Here is an 8,060-nt window from a genome sequence, read left to right as displayed (position 1 = left end):
CTAAAATGACTAAATTTACAGAAGAAATATAAGTTGCTAAAAAAAGAGGTTGAAATTTCTTCAAACTTATTGCACGACAAAGCAATTACTAATTCAGAAAAATTAATTTTATTATAGTACAACAGCACCATCCCATCTCATGACATTTTCCATTTTACCACGTGATCTGATTTTTTTTTTTTCTTTTTCTTTTTTTGTGGGTCCCAATATATAACCATTTTCTTAATTTTCTCAAACAAAAATTTCCTGTCGGCCAACCAAAACGACATGGTATCACGTTTAATTTCAGCAAAACGACGTCGTATTATCGTATTTATTGTTCAATTGAAAAATCAACTCCTCCTCCATAACCATCCTTGATTCAAGCTAGTTATCACTCTCTCTCTATCTCTCCTCATCACCGACGTGAGATGTTGGCAGCCATTTTCAATTTCTAAGGTTTTTCCAATTTTCTCTCTCCTCTTTTATATTTTTTCAATTTATATGAATTAGAATTTCTGGTTTTGTTAGTCAGATTTGGTTGTGATTTCTTGCAATTAAGATCTACCCATTAATCCCAATGTTGTAATTTGTCAATTAGAGCAAGAAATTTCATCTGTGTATTTCAAATTTTGTAGAAATTTGTCAGCTTTTGACCCGAATTAGGTGAAATTTTGTGACCATGATTCCTGTTAAATTGGAGGTTACAAAGCAATATTATGCAACTAGTAGTCTTGTAATTGGGTATGCTCTTTGTTCAAGTTTATTAGCTGTGATCAACAAATATGCAATTACTCAGTTTAATTATCCTGGATTGTTGACTGCTTTGCAATATTTAACCTCTGCTTTAGGGGTTTGGATTTTGGGGAAACTAGGGTTTTTGCATCATGATCCTTTTACTGTTGACATTGCTAAGAAATTTTTGCCTGCTGCATTTGTGTTCTTCCTTGCTATATTTACAAATACAAACCTCCTACGACATGCCAATGTCGATACATTTATCGTGTTTCGATCGTGTACTCCCCTGTTGGTTGCCCTTGCTGATACTATGTTTAGGAAACAGCCCTTGCCATCTAAGCTGACATTTGTGTCATTGCTGGTGATTTTGGGTGGTGCTGTTGGTTATGTTGCCACTGATTCAGGGTTTACGTTGACTGCTTATTCGTGGGCAGTTGCGTATTTGGTGACCATTACTACTGAAATGGTATATATCAAGCATATGGTGACTAATCTTGGATTGAACACTTGGGGTTTTGTGTTTTACAACAATGTGTTGTCGTTGATGATGGCTCCCGTGTTTTGGATCATCACGGGGGAGTATACTGAGGTTTTTGATGCCTTGTCTTCGAGTGCTGGGGATTGGTTTAATACCACTGCATTCTTTGCTGTTGCATTGTCTTGTGTGTTTGGGTTGTTGATCAGCTTCTTTGGGTTTGCTGCTAGGAAGGCAATTTCTGCTACTGCTTTCACTGTTACAGGGGTGGTGAATAAGTTTCTCACTGTTTCGATTAATGTGATGATCTGGGATAAACATGCTAGCCCTTTCGGTCTTGTTTGCTTGCTCTTTACACTGACTGGTGGGGTGCTCTATCAGCAATCGGTCACTGGTGCTCCATCACCGCGTGAATCTTCCCTGTCTAAGCAAAATGATAATGAGGGTGATGCTGAGAAATTCATAAAGGATGAAGAGAAAGGCATCTCAGGCAAGATCTGAATGATCTGAAGTGAGGATATACTTCTGCTGTTTCATCATTGAAGAACATGGCCTACTCCGGCATTATTCTTGGAGGTCATACTCTCTACCATCACTGATTCCGGAGTATTTATTATATGGACTAGATTCAAAGATGTTTTATCATATTAAAGAATTCCTTTGGTAGTTTTCTTTTAACTTGTGCTCAATTAGTATGTGGTATTGCTGTTTTTGAGTAGTGTAGTACTAGGCATAATCTTGGCAGTAAACATATCGTTGTCATAGGTAGAGAACTTTGGTTACCACTCTTTGATTTTTAGAGTGCCAAAGTAACTATAATTGTATCAATCATCATGAATCTAATGATAAGGTGAAATTTTTCATGACAATCGGGATTGTCTCAGTGTTTGTTGAGATGCTAAATTTTGCCTTCTCATTTCCGCAAGTATATGCTTTAATTGTAATGTTACTGGTATAATTTAATTTATGCTCAAGTTTTCTCGAGTAAATGGGTTTGCAAAGTCAGTATTTGTGTCTTTGGAAGGTTTTGCTTAATCCTTTGTCGGCGTATATTGAAAGCAGTTATTAAAGGTGGTAATGTTTATGACTTTATGTGTAATTTTGTGAGGCTTTACGGTATGCTAATGTCCATGTTATTCCTTAGCTACCATTCCATCTTCTGAATGTCTCTTATCCATCATAATTATTCATCACTTCTTGTGGTATTGAGTCAACTCAGAATGGGACTTTGTGAAGAATTTTGTGATCAATATCATAGCGATACTGTTAATGTTTTGCCCATTCTTCTAATGTTGTCACTACACTAAAAGAGGATATGGGTAAGTCTATTCCTGATTTCCAGTGGTTCTTGTGTTATGCTTTTGTGATTTAGGTCATTAAATTCCTTACCTTGATCAATATGATTTAGTTGGCGTTTAAATTGTCTTAATTTGCTAAAATCCATTATTAATTTGCCCTTAGGATCCTTTTCTTGCTATTCTTTGCCCATGATTTAGTTTAAAATCATTATCACGGTTCTGTGCTATGCTTTTCAAGCTTAGGTTATTCCTGACATATGACTTGAATACAAGTTCTACTCGGGATTTTTTTCTTCGTCTCCTTTGATCCTGGGCAGTATACTTGTTATGAGTACTATAGAGTACTTTTTCTCTAACCCTTGTAGTCACAAGATGGGAGGTTGAACACTACATGTTTACTCTGTGAAACCATGATTTATGTCAATTTGAGTAATTGCTGCAAACCTGCATAGTTTGACGTCGGATTGTTCTGAATTTATCAGAGATTTTTTTATCCCCTTCCTAATTCATGTTGTGACATGATGTATTTGAGCTACTAAAATGAACCATATCTAGTTGTTTTATTGTTTTGATAGTCTCTGAATCAGATGGCAACAGATTTTTTTTTAAGAATCCATGTTGCCATAAATAACTGTGTTGCATGACAGTCACTACAACAGTGTGGGATATGTAAATCTATGCAGGCAATAACTGAAGAAGATGTATTCATCTGTCTAGTGTAAAGCCGCTGGTCCAATTATATGTTTTTGTGTTTGCTAGCAAACAGTACTGCATTTGCGCCCATAATATGGCATTTTAAACTTGTTTTCTTGTATAAACTTGTTTCCTTGTATAAGCAGAATTGTTTCATACAGATATTGCAGTGTTCAACTTTTGGGGCAGGAGTTGGCATGCCATTGGTTTCCTTGACATCGTGAAGGTGAATGGTCTGTAAGACTGTAAAGAGCTAGACTACTTTCCGATCTCTTGCTCGTCTATGATGCTTCTTTGACTCATATCACAACTCGAACCTGAAACTCACCACGTGCTCAGGCAACCATGTTTGGGTTGTTGGAGCAAAAGGAAAGAATGCACAAGAAATTTTGTGGTGTTGAGGCATATCTTGTGGTATGTTAAATAATTAAGTTAACCACGTTAAATTTTTATTATTTTTTTATTTTTTTTTTTTTTTTTTGGGGGGGGGGGGTGTTTTATAATGTGGCCCAAATTTTTTGCCCTCTCTTGGGTTGGATTTAGATTTATACAGCCCATTTTAGCTTAGTTTAGAATTTTATTTCTAACCCTTTTTTAGTTACTACCGCAATATTTACCACAACAAAAACAAAGCCTTAGTTAGTCCCAAAATGATATAACCCCTAATATTTATTCAAAAAAATATATGAAGTATATATAACTCCCAATACATTTTACGAGTAACATCAATTCGTAAAAATTAAGTAACTCCATTTTATTTCATTTGAGAAACAATAATTCAACCTATTTTTAAAAGCTCCCATTTTTCATTGCATAAAGTCTATTAACCCTTAATCCATCAAGGAAACCTCATTTGACCATCATTGTAACCTTAATTATTCAACTACTTCCTTTTTATTTTATTACTTGCTCTATTTCTCCGGACACGAAGTTTTAGGATGATAGTAGAAAGTATTACTACGTATTTTATGATGAAAGTGAAGTTGGTTGAAGTATAGTGAAATCTTAAAAAGCGAAAGTGAGTATAAGTGGGAATGAGATAGGATATGAAACATCAAAATTTGATACGGAGTATGAGATAACACTAATGGGGAGGAAAACAGTAAAATATTGTTAAAAGTTTTCAACAAAAAAAAAAAAAAAAAAAATGGAGCAAGTAATAAAATGCTAAAAATAAAAATAAAAATAAAAAAGTGGAATAAGTAATAAAATATGGAGGGAGTAGTTGCTTATATGTGAAGTGGTCACACCATCATTAACGGTGTGCTTTAAGTCTTTAACACATACGGAGTATAAGACTTTGTGAAAAAAAACACACGATATATTACAGGCTCATAAGTCATACCTTGTAATCAAATTAGTATTGTGCCGATTATCTACAAGCTTGTTGGTGGTCGTGATTGGAGTTTTCAGTTGGTACAGGAATCTGATTTTGCTAATAAGTAGTACATTGCAATCTACTCCATTAAATTAAACAACATCCTGCTATTTTGTTTATAATTACTCACATTTATTCATGATTAATGAGGTTCCAAACAAGAAAAACTAATGAAAGATACAAATCATAGCTTAATTCCATGAAGGTCCATACTATCAAGGTTGGCAAAATTGTAACCTTTTTATTATAAATTAAGGTTTTACGTATACATAAAGAACCAAATGGATAAAACCATTGCAAATTTAGGCACTGACTAAATGTCTTGAGCTAATTTAAGAGATTCCTTAACTTTTACGAGGTACACACTATTTAATTTAATTTGGTTGACTCAAAAACTAAATTATTACGGAGTAACTTTGAGTTCCACGTACATAAATTTGCATTTCACTATGTTTTTTGAAAATCGGTTCATAAAATTTATCAATTTAGTATTCAAGTTACAATATTTTACTCGATCGAACCAAAATATTACAAGTAGTACGATTCTTTGAGTTTGTTTTATTATATGGTCCTTAATCACATCCTATGTTTTTAAAAAAAATTAATTTCCAAAAAATTTATAATTGCTAGTAGATGTATGTAGTAAACTAGTTAAGTAGATTACAAAAACTAAAAACAAAGGACAATAAAAGGAATAGCTTGGTATTGTCAGCTGAAACAACGGTAGGGTGAGACACAAGGGTTGTTTGTCCCATGCACAACGTTTTTATTTAAGGAAAACAAAGCAATGGTTGTTTCCAATTTCGATTAACCTCCCTTTAGTTCTGACGTCATCATTTACTTCTCTATATAGATTACATAGATAGATAACGCATGTTTAAATTAGCTAATAAGATATAATTAGTCTCATTAGATGTATCACATTAAAACTCGAGTAAACACTAATTTGCTCAAGACAACTTTTAAATTTTCTCTACTTGGAGTCAGCCAGACTCAATTAAGTTCAAAAAATCAGACAAAATCAAGTAAATTGTCTATTAGATTAACCCAAAAAATTAAATTGTTCACTCTGAACCTTCGACATGATCAGTATATATTAGCATAAACTTTTATATATTATAAATTTTATAATAAATGATGTTATTATCATATAACCAGCTTGATATAGAAAACATTATAATTTGAAATTCCAAGCTCTTTTGATTGGTAACAATTGTATATTTGTATACCAAGAATATAAAATTTACCTTCTTTGGGTGATATTGTAGAACGAGTTTAACGTTTAGTATATGAACATTATGCGAGTTGACTGCTATGTATTAATTTACAGACCCTAATATGGCACCATCTTTTTGGACTTGAATACGGATTTTGATTCATAAACAATGCAATCATGTTTATTTTTATATAATTTTGCCAAATAATCCCTAGAGCTAGCCTATATTAATCAAAATGTAAGCCTATTGGAGGATTTATCTAGTATTTGACAAACTCCAAGAAATTAATTAGAGGAAAAGTCCCGTCTAAAATTAGAGGAAAAAGTCTTAGAGTTAGGTTGAACATCAATTTGAATACATAACACTATCAAATTTGATTTGTCTAAATTGTTAATTGGTAAAGTATATAGTAGTACTTGATATGAATAAATAAGAATAACTAGCCCTATTGCTAGATTTAACCTGTATAATTATATTTCGCAGTATGTTAGAAAAACTAATATCCGTACAAATAAATTATTCAATCTCACTCAGATAAGTTTATGTGTTAGCTAATTGTTATAAATAGCAGTATAGCACACTAAGTTAGAATGGTTTACACACGGCGTACTACTTTCAAAATAAAATTTTGTGGACATTAAACGTTAATTTGATCTTCATAAAATAAAACGTAAAAAGGGTTAATCCTTCTTAATTAATTACACGTCAAAAACATGAAGTATGTGTAATTGCATGAACATCTTTAATACATTGTATGCTAATTAAGCAGTCATTATCAACTTTAAAATCTTGTCAAACTTGTGGAGATTAAGTTGATGGGTGTGGTTAATTAATGAGTCATTATCAGTTTAAAAAATGTCTACATTTTCAATTACATCTATAGATAAATAATAACTAAATAAATGCAATTTTAATTATATATGGAGAATCGTCCATATAATTAATTGGTAGGGTACGTGAACTTAAGATATATAGTACTATGAAGCTAAGGAAAATAATTATAGATTCCACTTAACTAGTTTAATTGCTTCTTCTAGATTAATTAGTTAAAAATGGTAAAAGTGGCCTTTAAAGATCTAATGATAATTATATACTCATGTTAGCCAACACTCCACATCTTCATCTTCCTCTTATGGATTATGTGACTAGGTTAAGTCATATGTAGTTGTCACTTGTACAAAAATGTAAAAACTCTTTAATTCAAGAGGGCTATTAAATTTACTCTTATGAGTAAAGCTTCTTTTCCTTTTTCGAAAGGTAAGGTAACTACGTAAACATTAGGCCCCAACTCTCAAAGTTTCAATTTTTGGGAGCCGGGGAAAATTCATGGATATAAAGCGTTGTTGCAATCAAATTACGTCTTTATTTTATTTATAAATAAAAGTGCATGTAAATTAGAAGAGTAGTTATGTGGAATGTCATGTATGGTAAGAAATCATCGATAATAAGTACTCCGTATTGCATTTGTTTGGGACTTAACATCAATTTATTATTCAAGTGACAATCAAGTATAAAAGTATTGATGCCATAATCATCAAGTCAGACGTGACAATTGTAGTTAGAGCTATGAATGACATGGTACTAACTAAGTAACTAGAAATTGAATGTTGTATTAATAATCATAACAATTTATTATTTCTTAAGCATCTTTTTCAAAATTTCTTCTTTGTTTCTCATAAAATGGCAGATTTTTTTTGTGGAGCACATTCTGCACATACCATATAGCTAGTCAGTAATTCAGTATTCACACAATAGTCTTATATGACGTTTTTATATACTCTTTTTTTTTCTTCTTTTTTTTTTCTTTTTTCTGTACTACATTTATCTGATAAGAGAATATATCAAGTTAATTAATTTGGATTTAACCTTGGTAAATTTGAATCTGTTTAAGTACTTTAATTTATTTAATTATGTTCATTATGTTTAGGCAATAAAATTAAAAGTTGTTACGGAGTAGGTTAGTAGTTGTTAAATTTCGAAACAATATGAAATGGGCCTGGGCAACCCAAACAAGGAGGAGGAGAGTTAGGTCCACAAACAAGGCTTTGGAGCTTCCATACTAAAACCAATTGGCAATAGTACGAGGTACTCCTCTACCTTATAAAGTGAAACCATCTCTCCTCTTTCTCCAATGTGGGACACTCATAAGTGGGCTACAATGGGATTCAACACGTAGTAATTACTAATCGTTAAATCAACCAACTACATATGGAGTAATAAGCATTCACAAAAAGTTTTATAAAGATCATTTTTTTAAAAATTGAGATTAATATGATTAGCCT

The 8,060-nt window shown here is 32.2% G+C and overlaps 1 pseudogene; it reads left to right on the top strand.

Moving 5' to 3' along the window:
- Positions 1 to 342: 342 nt before the first annotated feature.
- On the top strand, positions 343 to 2,061 carry LOC145611753 (GDP-fucose transporter 1 pseudogene; annotated as a pseudogene).
- Positions 2,062 to 8,060: the final 5,999 nt, after the last annotated feature.

This window comes from Chenopodium album, chromosome 24 (genome assembly GCF_948465745.1).
Source record: "Chenopodium album chromosome 24, dcCheAlbu1.1, whole genome shotgun sequence".
NCBI classification, from domain to species: domain Eukaryota; kingdom Viridiplantae; phylum Streptophyta; class Magnoliopsida; order Caryophyllales; family Amaranthaceae; genus Chenopodium; species Chenopodium album.
Note: the sequence above shows the minus strand (reverse complement) of the source record. Positions and strands in the feature narration are given on the sequence as shown.